Source organism: Zea mays, chromosome 10 (genome assembly GCF_902167145.1).
Source record: "Zea mays cultivar B73 chromosome 10, Zm-B73-REFERENCE-NAM-5.0, whole genome shotgun sequence".
Lineage (NCBI taxonomy): Eukaryota > Viridiplantae > Streptophyta > Magnoliopsida > Poales > Poaceae > Zea > Zea mays.
This window is the reverse complement of record NC_050105.1, coordinates 50,601,191-50,629,056: the sequence shown is the minus strand read 5'-3', so window position 1 is coordinate 50,629,056 and position 27,866 is coordinate 50,601,191.

Here is a 27,866-nt window from a genome sequence, read left to right as displayed (position 1 = left end):
CTATTGCATCCCTTCTATATAGTGCCTCCCCTATGAGGGTGTAGTGGGCCGATCGTCTTGCGATGCGCTCTGCTGCGGCCTTGTCATCCGGTTCTTCTTCATTCTTTATATACTTGATGATAGGCTGTTGGGGCGAAGGCGAAGACGCTACCCTTCGCTCGATGCCTTCGCCGATCTCGCCGCACCAACGGAGGCAAAGCGACCGGCAGTTTCCACCCTTCGTCCAACACGCTGCAAGACGAAGGCCTACGACGAGGTCGCTCCGTCTCGCGTCCTCGTCCAACACGAAGGCCCACGTGGAATTCGGCCCATTGTAAGAGGCCCCGCGCGGCTGAGTGTATTACGGGCCCGATTTGTAAAGGCTTTTCTGTAATGACAGTCTGTAACCCTGCTTTATGGGAATATTCCGGGGATGACCTAGGCGCCTGAGGGCACATGCGTCCTTAATCCAAGACGCTGGGTACTCAGGCACCTATAAATACCCCCGCACAGTGCCCTTGAGAGGCTAGATTAACAGAGCAATTGCCTTCCTGAGCTAAAACCTTGTTCGCATTACTTTCACTCCCCCGTTGGATCAACTTGCTCGGGAGAGCAAGTTCCGACATTTGGTGCCCACCGTTCGTGCTACGAATCCCGAGCAAGTTCCGACATTTGGTGCCCACCGTTCGTGCTACAAAAAAACCACCCGCGATGGCACCCAAGAGAGCTAGCTCGAAGGTAGCCACATCCGTTGACGAAGTAGCGAAGGCAGCGCTGTTGGCCGAGAAAAATGGCAAGGCCCTTGTCGACACCACCCACCAAGAAGCCTGCGAAGACGACGCACTCAGCAAGAGGCAGCGCAATGAACAACCCACACTCGAAGGCAGTCTCCGCACCTGCAGCTCCGGAGGACAACCGCAACCTCCCCCAGGCTTTGCTCCACTGAAGGGCGCAGACGCCACTGAGGATGGCGAAGTCATCGGCGTTTCAACAGAGGAACAGCTACAGCTGCAGGCCTTGCGCATCAAGAACCGCAACCTCCAGAAGCAGAAGGAGATCCTCGAGGCCAAGCGCCAACGTGTCTCTGTGCAGGCCAAGGTGCGCCAGATGATACGCGACGAGGAGCAGAAGGCTCAGGAGCTTGAGCAAGAGATTGCGCTCATGCAGAGCGAAGGCCAACTTGTTCTGCAACAAGGCCCACCCCTCCAACAGCGCTTCATTCGAAGACCTGTTCATTCCTCAGCGCGGACCCGTCATCCCGCACGCCGCAGCATTCCAAGGTGTCAACTACCTTGACGAGCGAAGTCCCCTGGCGCCGCACCTGCAAGTGTCACCATGGCCCGCCAACTTCAGGGCAGGGACCTACCCCAAGTACAATGGCAGCACTGACCCAGCACAGTATATCATGAGTTACCAAGTCGCCGTTGCATCATCCGGAGGGGACGACGCCACGATGGCCAAATCATTCATCATCGCCCTCAAAGGCCCGGCTCTCACTTGGTACACCAGGTTGCCCCTGTTGTTCATCGACTCCTGGAGAAGTCTGCGGGACAAATTTTTGCTCAACTTCCAAGGGTACCGCCCAGACACCGACGCCTTGGCTGAACTATCACTCTGCAAGCAGCTGGAAAGAGAAACTCTGCGGGAGTACTACCGCAAGTTTCTGACTCTCAAGTCACAACTGCCTTCGGTTGATGACCAAATAGCCATTCACTATGCCATCAGTGGCCTTCGGGCTGGCGTCCTTTACAGCCACTGCATCAGAGATCCACCCAAGAACCTCCAGGAGCTGTATCAGCTATTCGAAAAATATGCCAGATCCGAAGAGCTCCACCAGCGCAAAGTCGAGTCTCAGAGGAAACCCAAAGACCCTCCGCAGTCCAGCCGTACGTGGACGAGGCCTTCGCAGGCAGACTCCGGCCGGGACGGCCGCAGTCAGCAGCAGGTACACAACATCGCCAACCAGCACCCCGCTGGTGAGGCCCCTCGCCGCCAAGAGTATCCCCCCAGGGCCGTGGCAACAGAACTCGTGGTCGAGGCCGGGGACGGGCGCAGCAGCCGCGCAGATTTTACTGCTTGTTCCACGGCGAAGACTACGCGCACCCTACAAGGGACTGCCCAGAAACAAAGGCCACTAGAGACAGGATGTCTTGGGCGCAACCAGCCGACAACCCTAGAGTTGTCGCGCACACATATCAACAACTCCCTCAACCATACAACTAGGGGTGGGCATTTTAAAACCGAAAACCGAACCCGAACCCGAACCGAACCCGAATAGACCGAACTATCGGTCTATTCGGGTTTTCGAATTCGGGTTCGGTTCCAAACGTTTAAAACCCGAATAGACCTAATAACCCGAAATATAAAAAAGCTCTTAATATGTGATGGTATTATTATATGATTTATGAACTTATTAGCTAACAATAATGATATTATCTTAACGATAGTATATATATCTTTGTATGATAATTTTATAGTCACTTGTTGTAGTAATAGTACTTTCAATTAATTATTCATTGTATATATTTTAACAAAATATACTAGTCTCTCTTCAATTCGGGTCTATTCGGTGGACCGAATAGACCGAACTGAAATTGTGAGTCTATTCGGGTTCGGTTCCTAAAATATTTTTGAAAAATTCGGTTCTCATTTTCAGAACCCGAAATTTCAGAAACCCGAATAGACCGAACCGAATTACCCTAATAGACCGAATGCCCAGCCCTACATACAACCACGGTCCCGCTCAGCATCCACCTAACCACGCATACCAACACCACCAGGAGGTACAAATCGTACCTCCCCCACTCCCACCTCCACACCCGCAACAGCAAAACATCCACCACCCCAACCACCCCAAGCCCCAAAACAAGAAGACTTCGCCGATCGGCCGTATCGCGGAGTCATTCACATGATCACTGGGGGTCCAGCGTCGACTTCGACACAAAGCGACAGAAGAGGGACCACTACCGCAGCATCAACCATGTCGTCGTCACTGGTCCAGTCGTGTAGACCAAGTGGTCCCATGTGCCATTGACCTTCGACGCCCGAGACGTCGACCTGCGCAGCGCACCCCACATCGACGCCATGGTTATCAACTGCAGCGTGGCAGGCTGGGACCTGCACAAAGTCTTAGTTGACAACGGCAGCCAGGCGGATATCATTTTCCTCCATGCCTTCGACCGCATGGGCATCAGCCACAGCTTGCTCAAACCTTCGGACAACCCACTGTATGGCTTCGGCGGCAAGGGCACCTTTCCTGTTGGCAAAATAGAGCTACCCCTCTCCTTCGGCGTAGCACCCATAGCACGAAGCGAGCAAGTCACTTTTGACATCGTCGACATGGTGTACCCGTACAACGCCATAATGGGTCGAGGCTCCATCAACAAGTTTGAGGCAGCCATTCACGGACTTTACCTGTGCATGAAGATCCCGGGTCCACAAGGCACGATCACAGTCTACATCAACCAGCAGGCCGCGCGCAACATAGAAAGAGACTTCGTTCCTGGGCAAAGGAACGTACACTGCCTCACGGCACAGTGCGAGGTCCCCGAGTCTGCCAGCCCAACCGCCAAACAGCATGAAAAGGCACAGCTGCAGAGCAACGATGGGACCAAGACTGTTCCCCTCAACCAGGCAACGCCCAAGCAAACGGTCATCATCAGCGAAGACCTCACTTCGCATGACGAGGAGAGACTCCTCAGCTGTCTGTCCAAAAATAAAGACGTCTTCGCCTGGTCCGCCCTCGACCTGGTCGAAGTCAGTCGCTCTATCATCGAGCACAGCTTGGGAATCGACCCTTCGGTGAGGCCGAAGAAACAGCGGCTGTGCAAGATGTCTGATGAGAAGACAGAAGCCGCCAAGGCCGAGGTACACCGCCTGCTTGAGGCCAACTTTATTGAGCCAGTCGCCTACCCTACGTGGCTCGCCAACGTAGTGATGGTGCAGAAGAAGAGCGGCAAGTGGCGGATGTGCATTGATTTCACCAGCCTCAATAAGGCCTGCCCCAAGGATAATTTCCCGCTGCCTCGGATCGACAAGATTGTCGATAGTGCGGCCGGGTGCGAAGTCATGTCACTCCTTGATTGCTTTTCCGGCTACCACCAAATATATATGAAGGAGGAAGACAAGGCCAGCACCAGTTTCATAACACCCTTCGGCACGTATTGCTTCATCAGAATGCCGGAGGGACTTAAGAACGCTGGGTCCACATTCTCTCGACTCACCAAAACGGTGCTCGAGAGCCAAGTCGGCAGAAACATATTCACGTATGTGGACGACATCGTCGTCGCCAGCAGAAGCAAGGAAGACCATCTAGCTGACCTCGCAGAAACGTTTGCGAACATGCGGGACACACGACTTCGCCTAAACCCCAAAAAGTGCATCTTCGGCGTTCGCCAGGGGAAAATACAGGGTTACCTGGTGTCGCACCGCGGGATCGAAGCCAACCCGACCAAAATCCAGGCCATCATCAACATGACGCCCCCACAGTCAGCCAGAGACGTCCAACGACTGACAGGCAGATTGGCCGCCCTCAACAGATTCATCTCCAAGTCCGCAGAGCGAAGCCTACCTTTCCTCAAAACACTTTGCGGCACAAAAGACTTCGCATGGGGACCAGAGCAAGCGGCGGCCTTCGCTTCACTAAAGTAGCACCTGTCAGAGTTGGCGATTCTTACAAGCCCCAACCTCTCGCTACCCCTGATGCTCTACATTGCAGCTTTGCCGCACGCGGTCAGCGCAGCACTGGTTCAAGAGCAGGACAGAGAGGGCACAATCAGGCAATGTCCAGTTTATTACGTCTCCAAAGTACTCACGACATCAAAATGCAACATGACGGAACTGGAAAAAGTCGCCTACGCAGTTATTATGGCTTCGTGCAAATTGCGCCATTATTTTGAAGCGTTCAAGGTATGGGTTACCTCAGACAGGGGACTCGGCGAATTTTTTAGAAATCCGGAGGCATCTGTCTGGATCGCCAAATGGGCAGCCGAGCTTTCCGGCTACCATATCACCTTCGAGCCCAGGACAGCCATCAAGTCACAAGTCCTGGCAGACTTCATCGTCGACTGGACCGGGCCAATAACGCAGTCGGACACATCCGCAGAGAAGGTGTGGACCATCCATTGCGACGGAGCATGGTGCCATGCGGGGGCAGGCGCAGCTGCAGTCATTACTTCACCCGCAGGGGTCAAGCACAGATATGCAGCGCGCCTCAGCTTTGCTCTGGAGTCTGACAGATGCACCAACAATATAGCAGAATACGAAGCTGTCATCCTCGGCCTTCGCAAGCTAAGGGCACTTGGTGTCACTACCTGCATCATCAGAACAGACTCCAAGGTAGTCGCCGGCCATGTCGAGAAAGATTATGCAGCGAAGGACCCCGCACTTATGCAGTATCTCGCGGCTATCCGCAGTCTCGAGAGGCAATTCAAAGGCTTCACCTTGCAGCACGTGGACCGAGCCAAGAATGAGGAGGCCGACGCATTGGCCAAGGCAGCCGCCAGAGGTGAGGCCCTGCCCTCCGACGTATTCTACCATGTCATCAGCACGCCAGCCGTCCGCAGCCCAGAGGGCCTCCAAATAACCAATGACAGCGAGGGCCACCGCATAGTCAACCTCATTATGACCGAAGACTGGCGGGCACCGATAACCCTGTTCCTGCAGGGGTACTATCATCCAACCGATATCAACGAGCCCAAGCGCCTCAAACACCGAAGCCGGGACTTCGCACTCATCGAAGGCCAGCTTTACAAGAAGGGGGTCAGCCAACCCATGCTTAAATGTGTCACCGAGACCGAAGGCGTCCAAATCCTATGCGAAGTCCACAGCGGGACTTGCGGCTCTCATGCAGGGCCTAGGGCCCTAGCTGTAAAGGTGATCCGTCAAGGCTTCTACTGGCCCGCCATGATCTGCGCTGTAAATCGGGTCACAAGGTCATGCGAAGCCTGCCAGAAGTTTTCTCCACGCTCGGGAAGCCCTTCGCAATTCACAAATCTAATCGCCCACACGTGGCCCCTTCAGCGCTGGGGCCTGGACATTGTTGGGCCACTACCCATGGCCCAAGGGAACCTCAAGTTCACCTTTGTCGCCGTCGAGTATTTTACCAAGTGGATCAAGGCGAGGGCAGTATCCACGATAACATCGAAGACTGCCCAGAAATTCTTCTGGCAAAACATTGTTTGCCGATTCGGAGTCCCGTCTGAGCTCACAATTGACAATGGCAAGCAATTTGACAGCCAAGACTTCAGGGATTTCTGCTTCTCCATTGGCACCAAGCTTGCCTTCGCCTCAGTGTACCACCCACAATCCAACGGCGTCGTGGAGCGCGCCAACGACAAGATTTTCACGGCAATCAAGAAAATGCTCCTCGACGACAAGAAGGGCAAATGGGCCGACCTGCTACCTGAAGCAGTCTAGGCACTGAACACGACCGAGTGTCGGGCGACCGGATTCACTCCCTTTCGCCTGCTATACGGATCGGAGGCCATGACCCCACAGGAAATCAAACATGGGTCCCCGCGGACAAGCGCTTCAGCAGTACCCGACGTCGACAAGCCAACTTCCAAAGACCTCATTGACGAAGACCGTGTCTTCGCCCTGCAGGCCCTCGACAAATATCAAGCCCAAATGAAGGCCTGGCGCGACCACGCAGTCGTCCCAACAGAATTCAACGAAGGGGACCTCGTACTTGTCCGCACAACCCGGACAGAGTCACGGGGTAAGCTGGAACCAAAGTGGGAAGGACCATTTACCGTCAAGACGAAGTCGTCTCCCAGCGCGTACAGATTAACAACACAATCTGGCGAAGACCTGGAACATTCCTGGAATATAGACAATCTTCACAAATTTTTTGTTTGAATCCTCAGGGCCATCACGCCCTTGTAATTCACTTAACATTATTATTCCGGCCTGCACTCTTTTCCTCCCAGGGGGGTGAGGTTTTTAATGAGGCGGCGCACCCAGCTCGCGGTACGAAGTCAGCAGTCCGCGCACCCAGCTCGCGGTACGAGTCCACGAACTGTGCGAGCGTCCGCTCAACCTCCGAGCGCGTAGAGGCCTCGGCCTTGTCCACGCGACCGCGCAGGGCGTTGAACCTCACCTCCCACTCCTCGGCGCGTTGGCTGGCGAGACTTCATTCTTTATATACTTGATGATAGGCTCTCTCCAGTCATTAGAGTCTTGACTCTGGCTGGCTCAAAGTGTTGCACTCTTCTGCCTGATCTGGTGAAATGCTTGGGTGTGACACTTCCTGGACGAAAACTCCGGGTGGGACCTGGGCTCGACTGGATCCTAGTTTCGATAACGCGTCTACTGTTGCGTTGCGATCTCTTTCCACGTGATGAAATTCCAGCCCTTCAAATTTGTCTTCTAATTTTTGAACGGTTGTACAGTACTTGCCCATAGAATCAGTCGAGCAATCCCAGTCTTTATTTATCTGACTTATGACCACCAGTGAATCTCCATATACCATCAACCTCTTAATGCCCAGTGATATGGCAATGTTCAATCCATGGATCAGAGCCTCATATATGCTGCATTATTTGATGCTGGAAATGATAACTGAAGAGCATATTTGAGTTGTTCACCTCCAGGGGCAATGAAGAGGATTCCTGCGCCTGCTCCCTGCAGTTTCAGCGAGCCATCGAAATACATTCGCTATACTTCTGTAGCCTCCGGGTTGTCAGGTACTTGTTGCTTGGTCCATTCTGATACGAAGTCAACTAGTGCTTGAGTTTTTATTGCTGTGCGAGGCCGAAACTCGATGTCGTGAGCTCCCAGCTCGCAGGCCCACTTGGCTATTCTCCCGATGGCTTCTTTGTTGTGAAGAATATCCCCTATTGGAAACCCGGTGACTACTATGACTTTATGGTCGTCAAAGTAGTGACGGAGCTTACGAGCAGTTAGAAGTACTGCATATAATTATTTTTGGACTTGAGGATACTTCTTTTTAGAGGGCCCCAGAACTTCACTGATGAAGTAGATCGGATGTTGTTTCGGATATGCATGCCCTTCCTCTGCCCGCTCAACTACTAACGCGGTGCTCACCACATGAGTCATGCAGGAGATGTATAACAGCAGATCTTCTGCTGGCTGATCTGGCATGGCTCGGCATGGCGGCTTTAGCACTGGTGGCGTGGTCAAGAACTTCTTTAGTGCATCGAGAGCTTCCTGTGCTTCAGTGGTTCACTGGAACTTGTCCACCTTCTTGAGCAATTTGTAGAATGGTAGGCCTTTTTCTCCTAGCCTTAATATGAACCTGCTCAAGGCTGCCATGCATCCAGGAAGCCTTTGCACTTTATTCTGTGATCGTGGTGCTTACATTCTCATGATAGCCTCGATTTTTTCCGGGTTAGCTTCAATTCCTCGGTGGTTGACAATTAATCCGAGCAACTTCCCTGCTGGTACTCGAAAGACACATTTTTATGGATTGAGCTTCCACCAGTATCGCCTTAGGCTGTTGAAGACCAGCTGCAAATCTTCAATGAAGTTTTCTGTGTTTTCTGTTTTGATCACCACATCATCGACATAAGCTTCTACCCGCTTGCCCCAGTGATTGGCTAAGCATGTTTGAATAGCTCTCTGGTAAGTCGCTCCAGCGTTCTTGAGGCCGAACAGCATGGAGGTATAGCAGAAAGCTCCAAACGGGGTAATGAATGTTGTTTTTTCCTCATCCTCTTTTGCCAGGCTGATCTGATGGTATCCAGAGTAGCAGTCCAAGAAGGACAACATAGAACATCTGGCGGTCGAATCTACCACCTGATCTATTCTAGGAAGTCCGAAGGGATCCTTCGGACAATGTTTGTTGAGATCTGTATAGTCGACGCACATGCGCCAATCCACTTTATTCTTTTTGCGTACAAGAACAAGATTTGCTAACCACTCAGAATGCAGTACTTCTCTAATGAACCCTGCTGCAACTAAGTGAAAGGGAAATAGGGTCAAACCTTTTCCTAAATAATTTTGGTGGTTGAATTGCCCAACACAAATAATTGGACTAACTAGTTTGCTCTAGAATATAAGTTCTACAGATGCCAAAGGTTCAACACAAACCAATAAAAAGATCCGAGTTAGGGTTCAAAAGAGAGGAGCAAAAGAAACCGAAGAGAACCCTGGTCTGGCGCACCGGACTGTCTGGTGTGCCATCGGACAGTGTCCGGTGCACCAGGGCCGTACAGGCTGAACTCCTCACCTTCGGGTTTCTGAGGCGACTCTCCGCTATAATTCACCAGACTGTCTGGTGTGACACCGGACTGTCTGGTGTGCCAAGCGGAGCAACGGTCGCCAGCGCAACGGTCGACTCCAACAGTCGGCTGACACAGTGAACAGTGCGCGCAGAGTCAGAGCAGCACCAGAAGGCGCACCGGACAGTGAACAGTGACTGTCCGGTGCACCACCGGACTGTTCGGTGGCCCAAGCAGTCAGAGCTCCTACGGTCGAAACCGTTAGAACCATAATGATTGGGTGACGTGGCTAGCGCACCGGACTATCCGGTGCGCCCATCGACAGCAGCCCAACCCCAAAGGTTGGTTTGGTTGTTGGGGCTATAAATACCCCCAACCACCACCATTCAAGGTATCCAAGTTTTTCAGACATCTCACTCAATGCAAGAGCTAGTGCATTCAATACAAGACACAATTCAATTGAATCAAAGCCTCTCCAAGTCCCAATTCCACTCAAAGCAATTAGTGACTAGAAGTGAGAGTTTTGCTCGTGTTCTTTGAGCTCTTGTGCTTGGATCGCTTTTCTTCTTCCTCTTTCTTGTTCTCAAGCAACTTGTAATAAAAGCAAGAGACACCAAGTTGTGGTGGTCCTTGTAGGGGTCTAAGTGACCTGTTTGATTAAGAAGAAAAGCTCACTCGGTCTAGGTGACCGTTTGAGAGAGGGAAAGGGTTGAAAGAGACCTGATCTTTGTGACCACCTCAACGGGGAGTAGGTTTGCAAGAACCGAACCTCGGTAAAACAAATCACCGTGTCATCCGCTCTATTTCTTTGGAAAATAAGAAGCATGTTAAGGTGAAAAAATGCTTATGCTCAGGAGTTAGAAAAATGTGAAAAATTAACTAGTGAGCTTAGCATTTGCTATGACACTATATCCAACCTTTGAACTAAAAATGCTAGTTTGATTGCTAAGGTTGAAAAATCAAATGTTTGTCATGGTTCAACTGTCAATCTTAAGAATGAAAACTCTAGTTTAATTGCTAAGATTGATAAGTTGAATGAATCAATTGCTAGCCTTAAGACTGAGAATGAAACATTAATTGCTAAGGCTAAGAATTTAAATGTTTGCAATGATTCTATTTCCAATCTTAGAAATGAGAATGCCTTGTTACATGCTAAGATTGATGAATTAAATGTTTGCAAACCCTCTACATCCACTCTTGATCATGTTTCTATTTGCATGAGATGTAGAGATATTAATGTTGATGCTATACATGATCACCTAGCTTTAATTAAACAATAAAATGATCACATAGCTCAACTAACTGCTAAAATCAATGAGCATGAGTTAGAAAATGAAAAATTTAAATTTGCTAGAAGCATGCTCTATAATGGGAGACACCCTGGCATTAAGGATGACATTGACTTCCAACAGGGAGGCAATGACAAGCTTAATGCCCCTAAAAGATTGTCTAATTTTGTTAAGGGCAAGGCTCCCATGCCTCAGGATAACGAGGGCTATATTTTATATCCTGCTGGTTATCCTGAGGATAAGATTAGGAGAATTCATGCTAAGAAGACTCATTCTGTTTCCCATCATGCTTTTATGTATAAGAATGAGACATCTAGTTCTAGGCACTCTACACATGCTAAAATGCCTAAAAAGAAATCTCCTATTGCATCAAATGAACCTAATGTTTCATTTAAAACCTTTGATGCTTCTTATGCGCTCACTAACAAATCAGGCAAAGTAGTTGCAAAATATGTTGGGGGCAAACACAAGGGATCAAAGACTTGTGTTTGGGTACCCAAGGTGCTTGTTTCTAATGTGAAAGGACCCAAGACCGTTTAGGTACCTAAGAACAAGGCCTAAACTTGTTTTGTAGGTTTATGCATCCGGGGGCTCAAGTTGGATCATTGATAGCGGATGCACAAACCACATGACAGGGGAGAAAAGGATGTTCTCCTCCTACGAGAAAAACGATGATCCCCAAAGAGCTATAACATTCGGGGATGGAAATCAAGGTTTGGTCAAAGGACTTAGTAAAATTTCTATATCACCTGACCATTCTATTTCCAATGTTTTTCTTGTAGATTCTTTAGATTATAACTTGCTTTCAGTTTCTCAATTATGAAAAATGGGTTACAACTGTCTTTTTACGGATATAGGTGTTACTGTCTTTAGAAGAAGTGATGATTCAGTAGCATTTAAGGGAGTACTCGAGGGTCAGCTATACTTAGTTGATTTTAATAGAGCTGAACTCGATACTTGCTTAATTGCTAAGACTAATATGGGTTGGCTCTAACATCGACGACTAGCCCATGTTGGGATGAAGAATCTTCACAAGCTTCTAAAGGGAGAACACATTTTGGGACTAACCAATGTTCATTTTGAGAAAGACAGAGTTTGTAGCGCATGTCAAGCAGGAAAGCAAGTTGGTGTTCATCATCCACACAAGAACATCATGACGACCAACAGGCCACTTAAGCTACTCCACATGGATCTATTCGGCCCGATAGGTTACATAAGCATCGGCGGGAGTAAGTACTGTCTAGTTATTGTGGATGATTATTATCGCTTCACTTGGGTATTCTTTTTGCAGGATAAATCTCAAACCCAAGAGACCTTAAAGGGATTCTTGAGATGGGCTCAAAATGAGTTCGAATTGAGAATCAAAAAGATAAGAAGCGACAACGGAACGAAGTTCAAGAACTCACAAATTGAAGGCTTTCTTGAGGAGGAGGGCATCAAGCATGAGTTCTCTTCTCCCTACACACCTCAACAAAATGGTGTTGTGGAGAGGAAGAATAGAACTCTACTTTACATGGCAAGAACCATGCTTGATGAGTACAAGATTTCGGACCGGTTATAGGCTGAGGCGATTAACACCACCTGCTACTCCATCAACTAACTCTACCTTCACCGAATCCTCAAGAAGACATCATATGAACTCCTCACCGGTAAAAAGTCCAATGTTTCATATTTTAGAGTCTTTTGTAGCAAATGTTTTATTCTTGTTAAAAGAGGTAGAAAATCTAAATTTGCTCCTAAGGCTGTAGAAGGCTTTTTTACTTGGTTATGACTCAAACACAAGGGCATATAAAGTCTTTAACAAGTCCACTAGACTAGTTGAAGTTTCATGTGACATTGTGTTTGATGAGACTAATGGCTCCAAAGTGGAGCAAGTTTATCTTGATGAGCTAGATGATGAAGACGCTCCATGCGTCGCGCTAAGGAACATGTCCATTGGGGATGTGTGTCCTAAGGAATCCGAAGAGCCCACACAAGCAGAAGATCAACCGTCATCTTCCATGCAAGCATCTCCACCAACCCAAGATGAGGATCAAGCTCAAGATGATTAAAATGATGATCAAGAAGATGAGCCACCTCAAGAGGAGGGCAATAATCAAGGGGGAGATGAAGTTGATCAAGAAAAGGAAGATGATCGGAGTCAAAGACCGCCTCACGCAAGAGTCCACCAAGCGATACAAAGATATCACCCCATGAACTCCATCCTCGGCGATATTCATAAGGGGTAACCACTCGATCTCGTGTCGCTCATTTTTGTGAACATTACTCTTTTGTGTCCTCTATTGAGCCATACAGGGTGGAGGATGCACTAAGAGATTCAGATTGGGTGTTGGCAATGCAAGAGAAACTCAACAACTTCACGAGGAATGTGGTATGGCATCTTGTTCCACGTCCTAACCAAAATGTTGTAGGAACCAAGTGGGTATTCCGCAACAAGCAAGATGAGCATGGTGTGGTGACAAGGAACAAAGCCCGACTTGTAGCCAAAGGATATTCACAAGTCGAAGGTTTGGATTTCGGTGAAATCTATGCACCCGTAGCTAGGCTTGAGTCAATTCATATATTACTTGCCTATGCTACTTACCATGGCTTCAAGCTTTATCAAATGGACGTGAAGAGTGCCTTCCTCAATGGACCAATCAAGGAAGAGGTCTATGTTGAGCAACCTCCCGGCTTTGAAGATAGTGAGTACCCTAACCATGTGTATAAACTCTTTAAGGCGCTTTATAGGCTCAAGCAAGCCCCAAGAGCATGGTATGAATGCCTAAGAGATTTCCTTATCACTGATGGTTTTAAAGTCGGTAAAGCCGATCCTACTCTCTTTACCAAAACTATTACAAATGATTTGTTTGTATGCCAAATTTATGTTGATGATATCATATTTGGGTCTACTAACAAATCTACTTGTGAAGAGTTTAGTAGGATTATGATTCAAAAATTCGAGATGTCTATGATGGGGGAGTTGAAGTATTTTCTAGGATTTCAAGTGAAGCAACTCCAAGAGGGCACCTTCATCAGCCAAACTAAGTACATTCAAGACATACTTACTAAGTTTTGGAATGAAGGATGCCAAGCCCATCAATACACCCATGGGAACCAATGGGCATCTCGACCTCGACACGGGAGGTAAATCCGTAGATCAAAAGGTATATCGGTCGATGATAGTATCTTTACTCTATTTATGTGCATCTCGACCAGATATTATGCTTTCCGTATGCATGTGTGCAAGATTCCAAGCCGATCCTAAGGAAGTTCACCTTTGGGCCGTGAAAAGAATCTTGAGATATTTAGTTCATACACCTAAGTTTGGTCTTTGTTACCTCAAGGGATCCACTTTTGATTTAATAGGTTATTCAGATGCTAATTGGGCAGGGTGTAAAATTGATAGAAAGAGCACATCAGGGACTTGTCAGTTCTTGGGAAGATCCCTGGTGTCTTGGGCTTCAAAGAAACAAAATTCAGTAGCTCTTTCTACCGCCGAAGCCGAATACATTATTGCAGGCCATTGTTGCGCGCAATTGCTTTGGATGAGGCAAACCCTTAGGGACTATGGCTACAAATTAACCAAAGTCCCTCTCCTATGTGATAATGAGAGTGCAATCCGCATGGCGGATAATCCCGTTGAGCACAGCCGCACTAAGCACATAGCCATTCGGTATCACTTTTTGAGGGATCACCAACAAAGGGGGGATATCGAGATAGCTTATGTTAGCACTAAAGAACAATTAGCTGATATCTTTACCAAGCCATTAGATGAGAAAACCTTTACCAAACTTAGGAATGAGCTAAACATTCTTGATTCTCAGAATTTTGATTGATACTTTGCACACATAGCTCATTTATATACCTTTGATCATATCTCTTTTATGTCTATGACTAATGTATTTTCAAGTAAATTCTTATGCTAAGTCATAGATTAAAAGGGAAATGGAGTACTCGGCGAAGACAAGGCTTCCACTCCACTCTATCGGTATCATTTACCCTTCGCCGTCACTCCGCACCGCTTTGGTATAATCTTCACTCATATTCATTTGTACCATTGGGGAGAAAGTAACAGGGCTCTAAAGACTCCGTTTTTGGCGATTAATGCCAAAGGGGGAGAGAGTATTAGCCCAAAGCAAAAGGACCACACCACCATGCCAATTTCAAAAATTTTCGAAACAAAGTGTTTAATGTTTTCAATTGGTATCTTTCAAATTAGTATTCCTCTAAGAAATTCTATCTCAATTAGTATCTATATTTTAAGGAGGAGTTTTTCAAAAAATTGATATAAAAAATTTGATCTTCTTTCAATTGGTAAAAACCCTCTTGAACACTAAGAGGAGAATTTCATCCAGGGGGAGTTTTGTTTAGTCAAAGGAAAATCATTTGAAACAGGGGGAGAAAATTTCAAATCTTGAAAATGCTTCTCGAAATCTTATACCTTTGACTATTTGCAAAAAGACTTTGAAAAGAATTTCCAAAAGAATTTGCAAAAACAAAACTAGTGGTGCAAGCGTGGTCCAAAATGTTAAAAGGGAGAAAGCAATCCATGCATATCTTATGAAAGTATAAATTGGTTTAATTCCAACAACCTTTGCACTTACCTTATGCAAACTAGTTCATCTCTGCACTTATATATTTGCTTTGGTTTGTGTTGGCATCAATCACCAAAAAGGGAGAGATTGAAAGGGAAATAGGGTCAAACCTTTTCCTAAATAATTTTGGTGGTTGAATTGCCCAACACAAATAATTGGACTAACTAGTTTGCTCTAGAATATAAGTTCTACAGATGCCAAAGGTTCAACATAAACCAATAAAAAGATCCGAGTTAGGGTTCAAAAGAGAGGAGCAAAAGAAACCGAAGAGAACCCTGGTCTGGCTCACCGGACTGTCCGGTGTGCCACCAAACAGTGTCCGGTGCACCAACAGACAGTGTCCGGTGCACCAGGGCCGTACAGGCTGAAATCCTCACCTTCGGGTTTCTGAGGCGACTCTCCGCTATAATTCACCGGACTGTCCGGTGTGCCAAGCGGAGCAACGGTCGCCAGCACAACAGTAGACTCCAACGGTCGGCTGGCACAGCGAACAGTGCGCGCAGAGTCAGAGCAGCGCCAGAAGGCGCACCAGACAGTGAACAGTGACTGTCCGGTGCACCACCGAACTGTCCGGTGGCCCAAGCAGTTAGAGCTCCAACGGTCAAAACCGTCAGAACCCTAACGGTTGGGTGACGTGGCTGGCGCACCGGACAGTGTCCGGTGCGCCCATCGACAGCAGCCCAACCCCAACGGTTGGTTTGGTTATTGGGGCTATAAATACCCCCAACCACCACCATTCAAGGTATCCAAGTTTTTCAGACATCTCACTCAATACAAGAGCTAGTGCATTCAATATAAGACACAATTCAATTGAATCAAAGCCTCTCCAAGTCCCAATTCCACTCAAAGCAATTAGTGACTAGAAGAGAGAGTTTTGCTCGTGTTCTTTGAGCTCTTGTGCTTGGATTGCTTTTCTTCTTCCTCTTTCTTTTTCTCAAGCAACATGTAATTAAAGCAAGAGACACCAAGTTGTGGTGGTCCTTGTAGGGGTCTAAGTGACCCGTTTGATTAAGAAGAAAATCTCACTCGGTCTAGGTGACCGTTTGAGAGAGGGAAAGGGTTGAAAGAGACCCGGTCTTTGTGACCACCTCAACAGGGAGTAGGTTTGCAAGAACCGAACCTCGGTAAAACAGATCACCGTGTCATCCTCTCTATTTCTTTGGTTGATTTTTTTTACCCTCTCTTTCGGACTCGGTTATATTTCTAATGCTAACCCGGCTTGTAGTTGTGCTTAAAGTTTATAAATTTTAGATTTGCCTATTCACCCCCCTCTAGGCGACTTTCACTAAGCGAGCTAGCTTGGCTCGAATAGCTTCTCTCTTGTCAGGTGTGAAACGACGCAACTTTTGTCAGATCGGCCTTGCCTGGGGATAGACCTTCAGTTTGTGCTCGGCCAGTTCTCTCGGGACTCCCGGCATATCCGCAGGCTGCCATGCGAATACGTCTCGGTTATCTTGCAGGAACTAGACGAGCGCACCTTCGTATTTTGTCGTCCAGGCTAGAGCTGATGATGGCAGTCTTGCGTTCATCAGCGAACCCGAGGTTGATTCTCTTCGTCTCCTCAGTCAGCCACATAGAGGTCACGGCTTGAGCTTCATTCGCAGGTATCGCGAGGTCTTCCTCAGGCTTTGAGTTCGCCTGCGCGGAGGAAGTCGTCGGTGGTTTGGTGGTGAGGGCCGCCTGAATGGCCACTCGGAAGCATTCCGCGGCACCTTGGAAGTCAGCGTGTACGATGATGATTCCTTGTGGTCCCAGCATCTTCAATATCATGTATGAATAGTGTGGAATGGCCATGAATTTCGCCAATCCTGGCCTACCGACGATGGCGTTGTATCCGCAGTCGAAACTCGCTACCTCGAACCTCAAGAACTCGGTTCTGTAGTTTTCCGGAGTTCCAAAGGTGACCGGCATGTAGATGTGTCCGAGTGGGTATTCTCCTTCAGTCGGCACAATGCCGAAAAAAGGAGTGTCTGACTTGTGGAGCTCTTTGAGTGCAACTCCCAAGCCTAAGAGTGTCCGGGGGAAAGTGATGTTGATGCTGCTTCCCCCGTCCACCAACACCTTCTTTACCCTGCTCTCTCGGATCACCGGATCGACGAGGAGCGGGTACTTGCCCAGATGATCAAAGTTGAGCCATTGATCTGCCCGAGTAAAGGTGATTGGGTGTTCTGACCATTGATACGGGGCGGGAACACTGGTGGCCGCCACCAGTATCTGTCGATCGTTGAGCTTCTGCTGCCTTTTGTTCTCTTGTGACCCATGTCCACCGAAGATGACGTTGACTTCTCCATTGACGCGTGGGAACGCTCCGCCTCCTCCCCCTTCCTGCTGCTGAGGTTGTCGAGGTTCTCCGGGTCCTCCTCGTGGTGGGGGAGGTGGTAGGGGTTGGAAGGGTCGGCCATTCCCGATGGAGTGCTTGAACTCTCTACAATTTTGGAGGGTATGGCGCATATCCTTATGGTACGAGCACTGGGTGTCGAGGATGTCGTCCAATGTTCGTTCGCCTCCGTGAGGTGCCCCTCGGGCACGAGAGACGGGTGGTCCGGCAGCATGGACTTCTTTGCGAGGCCTCTTCTCCCAGCGCTTGTCGGTTTGCTGGTTCATGTCGCGCCGTGGTGCGGATGGAGCGGGCTTTGTTCCTCCGATGAGGTCCTGGGCACGCTCATCGGCGGTGATGTAGAGGTCTGCCTCCCTGAACAGCTGTCCAGAAGTGGTCGGCGCTTTTTGTAGTATGGCTCGGACGAAGGCCGAGTCATTAGATCCTCGGTAGAAGTCCTCGATCACTGCTGCTTCTGCAACCTCGGGAATACGATTTCTCATAGTCTGAAACCTTTTGAGGTACGACCGAAGAGTCTCATCCCCTCGGCGCCTGATGGATTTGAGGTCCCATGGTTGCGCCGGCTTGTCGGAGAGGGATTGGAAGTTGGCGATAAAACACCGACTGAAATCGCTCCAATCATCGATGCAGTGTAGGGGCAGGTGTCGTAGCCATTGCAGTGCATCTTGCCCAATGACGATGGGCAAGCACACATTCATCACATCTTCAGTTTCCCCAGTGGCCCGGGCAGCGGTGGTATAGACAACCAACCAGCCTCCCGGGTCCTGCTTAGGCTCGTACTTGTTGACGTTGGAGACTTTGAAGTTTGGGGGCCACTGAATGGCCCTGAGACGCAGAGTGAGCGCAGATACTCCACACGTGTCCTCCTGTCGACGATTGTGGTGTTGGTCCCGGGGAGGGGAGTTGCCGATGTGCTGCCTCGACCGTCCCCGAGTTGTGCCGCCAGTTAAAGCCGTTGCCGACTCAACCCTAGTGGCCTGACTTCATGCAGGGATGCCATGATCCCGATCATACACTTCTCGGCGCCGGATCTCGTTCTCATGTCGTCATTCGCGCGAAGCATTGATGGAGCTCCGCGCGTCCCGCCGACTATTGATGGCATGCCGTAGATCGCTTGGAGGATGAGCAAGAGGCAGAAGATGATTAGCTGCTCGAGTGAGAAGCCGTCGATAGCCCTCAGCATCTAGAGTCCGGGGGAGGCCATCAGCTATCCGGGTCAACTCTCCACCGACCTCGCTCGGTGTGTTCATGGCTCGGGCGAAGTCGGGGTTCAGGTTTCGTCCGAAGAGAGGGTTCTCTCGGCGTTGTTGGGGACCTTCGGCTTCCGAAGGTCCTCAAAAACATGATTTAACGATGTTTCTGGAGTATAATGTGTGAACAGGTATCTTCGGACTCGAATCAGTACCACAGTGGGAGAAGCCCAAAGAATACGAAGGTTGACACATCGCCGAAGGTGTAAGCAGGAAAGCTTCGGCGTGATAGCAGAAAAGGAAACCGACTTAAAGATGAAAAGGCTATTTAGACCTTGGTGGATTACTATAGAATTACTACCAAATGTAAAGGGCATGGGTGTAATTTTACATGGGCTGTGTCCCGCGCCTATAAATAGGTGAACAGTGCCCCCGTACTGTTCACGCTGACTTGGCATTTGCTTTTGCGTCACGCTTGTACTTTTACCTTCTTTTAAGCCGAAGGTACATTTGTAATTTAATATCATTTCTATTTTTCCATAGTAATAATATAGAAATGAGTTGATAATAATACATAATTGTTTACGTTATCCTTTACATTTCATATGTCTTCTTCTTCATTATTATATGTTGTGTTTATGAAGGTATGTCCTTCTTAACCTTCGTCCGAAAATCATTATATCCTCAAGGGAAATAATGCTTCGAAGGACGAAGGACTTTAACGTTTAACATTTTTTGTGTTGCCTTGTTCTTAATTCATAGCATTTGAGAACAAGTCCCCAACATTGGCGCCCACCTCCGGTGAACTCACTTCCACTCATAAACCTTCGCTATGGCGCCGAAGAAAGCTTCAGCAACTGGGGCTGCAGCTTTGCAACCGCTGGACCCCAATCAGGAGACTCTCTCCCTTCGAGAGGCCCGAAGCCAGAAGAGGAAGGCTGTCAGCCCGACACCGCAAGAGGATGAGCTAGACCAAGAAATCAGAGAAATGGAGATGCTTCATCAACAGGTGCAGAGGAAGAAGGAAAAGATGGCCAGGCTAGCTGAACTGCAAAGGCAGATAGACGAAGCCTCTGAAGAAGTTCGCCATCTTACTCAGGATGAGCAGAACCGAAGGCCTCAGCACAAAGATCTTCATCAGGAGGATTTCTTCAACGAAGATGACTGGTATGAGAATTTCCACCATGGAAATTTTGCTTTTGATGATGCTTCTCCTCTGTCCGCTGAGCTGCAGGCTACACCTTGGCCTCCGTCCTACAAGCCACCCCAGCTTCCCATATTCGACGGCCATTCAGACCCGAAGCAGTTTTTGATGAGCTACGAAGCAACAGTATCTTCGTATGGTGGCAATACTGCAGTCATGGCAAAATCTTTTGTTATGGCTGTCAGGAGTGTTGCTCAAACCTGGTATTCCTCCCTTCGACCAGGAACGATCACTTCATGGCAAAAGCTGAAGGACATGTTGTTAACCAGCTTCCAAGGGTTTCAGACGAAGCCGGTCACTGCTCAAGCTCTATTTCAGTGCACCCAGGACCACGAAGAATACCTTCAGGCGTATGTCCGGAGGTTCTTGCGTTTGAGGGCACAGGCACCAACAGTGCCCAACGAAATTGTCATTGAGGCCATGATCAAGGGACTCCGGCCAGGACCTTCAGCTCAGTACTTTGCTAGGAAGCCTCCTCAAACTTTGGAGAAGTTGCTCCAGAAGATGGACGAGTATATTCGTGCCGACAATGATTTTCGTCAAAGAAGGGAGGAGGCTTTCAGGTTTTCCGAAATGACCAGGGGCTTCGGAGGAAGATTTTATCCGAGGCACGTCAGGTCAATTCACAACTCTACTCAAAATGATGATAAGGGGAGTCAGCAGCAAAGGCCACAGGGCTCTTCACAGGCTTCGGGGCAACAGCAAAGCTCCTTCCGGCCGCCAGCTCCAAGAGGCAGAGGCGCCAGGGGCTTCGGCGGAAGATTTGGAGATCAACCAAGGAGAACATTTTGCTTGTTCTATGGTGAAAACAAGGGCCATACCACCAGGATGTGCCAGGTTACCATCCAGAAGCAAAAGGAGATAGCCGAAGTTGCAGCACAACAGGGTCAGCCGAAGCAGATCATGCACACTGCTTCGTATCATTCGCCTTATATCCCAGAATATGTAGGCAACCACCCTGCAGTTTCTGTAGCTTCGACGAGTCAACCTCAAGCTTCCTGGCAACAGCCTCCGCCTCCACCACCGCTGCAACAAGGCCAGCAGCCAGAAGGGGGCCAATATGCTCAACACCAAAGGGACTTCAGAGAACAGTCCGAAGCTCGCACAGTCAATAGCACTGTGCCAGAGTCGAAGCACATTTATTGACAAATATCCTACCTTGATAATAGACTTTTCCATTCAGTTTTATTTTCTGTGTAATAAAGGACACTTTTTAAATCTCATGTAATAGTTTCATTGTTTGCCACAAGGAAAACATATCTTCCCCACAAGCTTAAGGTGTTGAAGCTTAAAGATTTGCAATAGCAAGGAGGACCTTCGAATTATCAAAAATTTATTTTAAAAGGCACGGTATGAATTCTTCGAAGCAACAAAAAGTCATTCTAAGGAACGCAGAGTAAGTTTGCTGAAGTTACAAAAAGCCGTTCCAAAGGGAGCGCAGTGTAAGTTTTCTGCTCAAAAGTCGTTCCAAAGGGAATGCAGAGCTTACAGCGAAAAATAAACGCTGATACCGCCTAAGTAAAAGGCGAAGCGTGAAAAGTCAACGCGAATACCGCCGAAAGTAAAAGGCGAAGAAGCTCCTAAGGGAGGCTTACAGCGAAAAATAAACGCTGATTCCGCTGAAGTAAAAAGCGAAGAAGCTCCTAAGGGAGACTTACAGCGAAAAGTCAACGCTGATTTAAAAAGATTATATGTTTTATTGCAGGGATATGCGTGTATCTTCGGAATAAATACCATTTTACATAGCATAACATCATCATATCATTTCGCATGGCATAAGCATCATACATCATGCTGCATATACAAGAAGGGGACACAATATTGATCTTCGGAAGAATGCTTTGAAAAAGGGAAAATCATGCTAAGTCACAAGGAGATACAATATTGATCTTTGGAGTGTAGCTTCGGAAAATATTTTCACGAAGCTTGGATATTCTTCATCAGAACACTCTGGATATAGTTGTGATAAATGAAAATTCTTCTTCACGAAGCATGAAAAGAAGGAAAGGTGTTTTTTCGTCAGACTCAAAAACGGTATGTATGTAAATTTCATGCATCGTAAAGAATTGAGCCATAAAAAACAAGTATACAAGATATTATACATATTACATTTCAGATGTTTTTACAATAGCACCTAGTCTTCCCTAAGTACTACTTCCGCAGCTTCGTTCAAGAGTTGACTGACAACTTGATCCATGATAGCTTCAGCCATCTTTTTAATTTCATCGTCATCTTTCGGCTGAGGGCCTGAAGGCGCTTTAGTAGGATCTGAGGGAGGACAGGATACGGCTACATTGCTATTACAAATTGCGAATGAAGTTTAAAATCAAAAATTATAACACAATAAAAACCATTAGTTAATACCTATTTGCCCTTCGGGCTCTGCGGTTTTCTCAGCAGCCTCTGCTACTTTTCTAGCATCATGGATGCCCTTTTCGCTTTTTTGGATAATTTCTCGGACCATCTCTCGACCACCATTGTCCCAGACATCGGTGAAAAATTTTCCACCAACCATGCTAGCTTCGGCTGAAGGATCTTTTGCATCTTCGAAGGACAAAGTAGCTTCGGACTATGCTAAAATCTTTATATGCTCACAACCCTTTCTCTCCAAAATGGTGGCAATCCCCCTGGCACCCGAAAAAGCGCATATGTCTCCGCGGCTATTTAAAATTTCCTCAAAGGCCTCAGCTTCGTGATTAATCCATTCGATGGGACCTTCAGGGTTGCCTCGTGTAAAGTTTTCTTCGCTCGAGAATGCGCCAACGCTGGCGAAGCTAGCTTTCATTTTCTTAACACACTCCATAGATTTGTCATAGCATCTTTTCTTGGACGAACGAAGCTCTTCAACAGTTCCTTCTAAATGATTTGCCCATTGGTCGCTAAGTTCTCGCTTCGTTTCTTCAAGTATGCGTTCCTCTTTAGCTCTGGCTAGTTGTTTTCGAAGATCTTCAATTTCACGCTTCTGAGCCTCAGCTTGACCTTTAAAAGTAGCTTCGTCTTCTTTTATTCTATTTATCAATGAATGTAATATTTTATCTTTTTCGAGACCTTCGTTCCTTAGTTCAATTACTTCGGAACGATGGTTGCTCAGGGCCATAACACACCCTTCGTCTTCGGCATCTTTTTGGGCCCTGAGGGCATTGCTAAGTATAAGGCCCTGCAAAGAAAAATGTGTGTGCGTCAATAAATTTAAGCAAACGAAAAATTTTGGTCTCAAGAAAAAATACAAAGACCTCATTTTTTGCACCTTTAAGCTATTGTATGCCAAGCTATCGGCCAGCTCGTTTTTCGACAATGCCGAGAGCCCGTCTTCTAGTGTTGGGAAACCGAAGCTCTTGCTCATCTCCCGACAGACAGAAATCTCCTTGCTGTCAGGGAGACAATACAAGAAATCTTCTTCTCTGCTGCCGTTGAATATCAACGCCCCCTTTGGATATTTCAGTTTTTGGGCGTAAAACTGGGCCTCTTGCTTTTCTTTTTCAGACAACTTTTTCCCCGAAGCATGTCGAATAATATAATCAAGGACTTTGGGGGATGCTTCGGGGGCAACAACACTGATTTCTTCAACAAGAATTGGCTCCGTCATTTTTTCTTCCTCGGTTTCCAAGGATTTTACCTTCGTGGGCTCTGAAGGCCCAGCTTCAGCTTCAGCTTGTTGCTTTGGAGTTCTAGTATCAAAAATTTCAGTTTCCGCTTCGGAAGTTTCAACAGTCTTCTTCGGAGTTGTGCTTGAGGACTTAATTGTCTCCAGAACATCTAGCACATTGACCATTCTTTTTCTTTTCGGAGTCACCGCTGGGCCCTTTTTAATTCTTGCTACTTCAATTTCTACTGAAGGACTTAAAATTTCTGATATTTTTGATCCCTCAGTTGATCCTTTTGTTTCTTCCATCTTTTCTGTCGATGGCGCTTCGGCCATCTCTTTGGTTTCTGGTAATAAAATCTTTGGTTCCTCCAATTCTGTTGTTGTTGGCGCTTCGGCCAGTTCTGCGACTTCTGGCAGCAAGGTTGGCTCTTCAGCCTCGGTGGCCGAAGAGGTCTCTCCGGTGAACTCAGGCACCGAGGCTGGTTCAATATAGCGTGGCCGATGTGTGAGGACCTTTATTCTTTTTCTTTTCGGTGCTGGCTCACTAGGAGCAGTTGCAGCTTCTTCTTTCGCAGAAGTTGTGCCTTTTCTTTTCTGCCCTCGAATGGGATAACGATAGTCAGGGTAGACGAACCCGATTGCATCAAATACCCGGTTGAGTCTTTTCTTTTTCCGGCCTCTGAAGGCTGCCGACAATGCAGTATCTTCGGCCTTTGAGTAAACCCCAAGTAGTTCATCACTTACATTTTCAATGCTTTTTAGCCAGTCATCATCTGGCTCAACGAATTTATCTCCGAACTTGAAAGTATATTTCAGCCTGATAAGTCCACCTTCGTCGGCCTCCTTCATGGTCTCTTGCGGCATTTCCCATTTTTCTGCGAGCGACCATACTCTGAAGGCAATATGCTCTTGGACCAAATCCCTCGTTCCAATAAAAGAGCAAATAACTCCGAAGGCTCTCTGGCATTCTTCGGCAACTTCATTCATTTCAACCTTCGGCCTCCGTAGGCCGAAGCTTTGCCAAATAGGGCGCATAATTATACCTTTAATATCTTCCCGTGTTTTAAGGTCATTCTTCACATAAAACCATTCTGTCATCCAGTCGCCGGGCCATCTCTTCCGAAAGGTTGGCACGGGACAGCTTGACCCAGACCGAGAGACAAAACTGTAGCAGCAGAAATTGTTGTGATACTGTTCCTTACCCCAGGGTTTTGTCTCGTATAACAATTCATGTATGTTGCAGAAACTTTTCGCATCAGGTTCCAGACCTTGGCTTCTCACGGCCCACACGAAGATATTCATCTTTATGATTGCTTCGGGGGTAAGTTGGTGAAGGTAGATTTCAAATATCTTCAGCACCTCTACGACAAAGCTGCTCAGGGGAAATCGTAGCCCAGCTTTCAAAAAGCTTCGGAACACTACGACTTCATTTTCCTCAGGAGTCGGACAAGTCTTTTCTCCTTCGTCGGCCCTCACAACGGACAAGTCCCGGAAATATCTTCCCCTCATGCTGACAAGATGATTTTCTTTGATACTTGATTTGCCGAAAACCGCATGGCTTGGTCGCCAAGGGCGATCTTCGGAGTCTTCACCACCACTATCCACATCATAACTGTCGCTATCATCAGTATCTTCAGATAAACCTTCTAAAATCTCTTTGGTGATCTTTTCTGTATTGGTCTTCGACATTGCTACAAGAAACCCCAGGTTTTTCTCTTCAGAGAGACTCAGCTTCATCTCGACAGCAGCCTTTTTATCTTCAGACATCTTCAAAAATGCTAAAAAAACTGTTTTCAAAGACGAAGCTTAAAAACTTAAAAAGCCAAGCAAGTGTTGGTGCGCAAGAGCTAAAAATTGAGTAAGCAAGAGCAGATGGCAAGAAAGCGTACCAAGTGAGCTCGTGGTATGCTCTTATTTATACGCCCAGTGCATTGAAAATTGGAAACCCCCGCTTGTCAGTGAATGTTGCTATTCTAGCAAAGGAAAGGTGTTTTTTCGGACCTTCGGCTTAAGGCCTTCGTCCATGTCGCAATCTAAATTTATTATTCTAACAAATCAATATTGCGAGGGGCTACTGTTGGGGGCCTTCGGCTTCCGAAGGTCCTCAAAAACATGATTTAACGATGTTTTTGGAGTATAATGTGTGAACAGGTATCTTCGGACTCGAATCAGTACCACAGTGGGAGAAGCCCAAAGAATACGAAGGTTGACACAGCGCCGAAGGTGTAAGCAGGAAAGCTTCGGTGTGATAGCAGAAAAGGAAACCGACTTAAAGATGAAAAGGCTATTTAGACCTTGGTGGATTACTATAGAATTACTACCAAATGTAAAGGGCATGGGTGTAATTTTACATGGGCTGTGTCCCGCGCCTATAAATAGGTGAACAGTGCCCCCGTACTGTTCACGCTGACTTGGCATTTGCTTTTGCGTCACGCTTGTACTTTTACCTTCTTTTAAGCCGAAGGTACATTTGTAATTTAATATCATTTCTATTTTTCCATAGTAATAATATAGAAATGAGTTGATAATAATACATAATTGTTTACGTTATCCTTTACATTTCATATGTCTTCTTCTTCATTATTATATGTTGTGTTTATGAAGGTATGTCCTTCTTAACCTTCGTCCGAAAATCATTATATCCTCAAGGGAAATAATGCTTCGAAGGACGAAGGACTTTAACGTTTAACATTTTTTTGTGTTGCCTTGTTCTTAATTCATAGCATTTGAGAACAAGTCCCCAACAGGCGTTGTCTCGCCTCCTGCTCGGCTTGCTCTTGAGCTTGCCGACGATCATGTCGGCGGGAATTCCTCCTTTCCCTGAAGACTAGTTCATCAGTAGTTTCTCCCACCTCTGAGATCTCATCTCGTGATACAGGCTGCGCCGGGTCTCGTTCTCCAGCTTCATGATGTCGCCGAGCATTACGGTGTCGGTTCCTTCATCGGCGAGCTTCTTGCTGAGGAGGTTCTTCCCCAGGCACGGTTGGTTCGTCGTCGGAGATGGGGGACGATTCCACTCTTCCCCCGATGAAGAGGACGCGAGGGTATAATGGAGTTGCCATGACGACAAGCTTCTTTCTATTCTCCTTTGAGGGCAGAGGTGTCAGAAGAGCAGCTTGACGGGCCTTTATCTTGTTTGCTTCTTTTTTCCTGGTAATCCGCGTCCATCTTTTCGTGGATGAGGTGGACAACGGAGTTCTCCGGGTAAACGAATTCTCTGCTCCTATCTTGCAGGAGGTAGCCTTCGCCCGGAGCACTGGAGGTTGCACTATTTCCTGCTTCGTTTTGGCTTTTTCGGAGATTTTCGAGGAGGGCTTCTTCTCCGATGGATCCGCTATACGATGAAGAATCCCTTCTTCGTCTACCGCGGACGAGATGGTTCCGAAGCAGAACACAGATCCAGGGCGGAGAGCGATCTTGTGCTAAAAAGTGATAGCCATTGAGCTAGCTTGGATCAACGACACACCCCCTACCTGGCGCGCCAGCTGTCGGTGTTTAGGACTCGACCGCGCACCCGAAGTTACTCCTCGAGGTGCTTTTGGGTAGGACGGTGTTACCGACTGTAGCTCGATGGTTCGTGCTAGGCGCACGAGAGACGATGGACAATTTTATACAGGTTCGGGCCGCTTGGGGAGGCGTAACACCCTACTTCCTGGTGTGGATTTTTATGTGGTGAGATTACAGGGGGATTCTCTAGTTCGAAGGATGCTAGAGAATGGATTAGATGGCTAATGATTGACCTGTCTTTTGATGGGGTGCCCCCTAGGCCTTATATACTCGGCCGTGGGGCGTTACATGCGGGTATGATAACTATGTGCTCCTAAGTAATAGTGAACCGACTGAACTTATCTTCCTATTATCCTGCCGACTTATCCTCGTTTAGTTCCGACGTCTGAGGGCGCTGCATGGGAGAATCAGATCAATGCTGCGGATAATGTTTAAACCCAATGAGCCGTCTGGGCTTGAGTCTGTCCAATCTTACGTCGATCCATTCTGCCAGTGATTCCTCCCCTGGCCCACGAAGGGATGACCTTGCGAAGTAATGGGCCCAGAGTCTTTCGCGAGGCCTTCTAGCCTTCTAGTGGATCCGGGGGATATCTGTCCCCCACAACGGCCGCCACCGTGTATCAGAGGGAACGAGACCCGCGGCGTTTCGGCCGGAAGCTCGATAGTGGAGTCGGCGGGGAGCGTCTGAGAGGAGTCGGAAGCGGAGCACCACTTGCGCGTGGAGAATGCCCGCGGCTCTCGACCGAGGCGCTTGGCCCTCGCGTGGGCGTCCCTTTGCGACGACATCAACGAGGATTAGTGGGGACCTTGCGCGGTTCCGGATACCTCGGTAAAAATACCGACGTCATCCACGAGAGTTTGCATCTCTACCTCGCTTTTTAACTTCCGCATTTATATTAAGCATTTAAGTTTCAATCTTGTCTTTATGCTTATATAGTGTAGATTGAAACTTAGCCACTGCGGTAGAGATAACAACACTTAGACAAAACCTAGTTTGCACATTCTAATTTGATT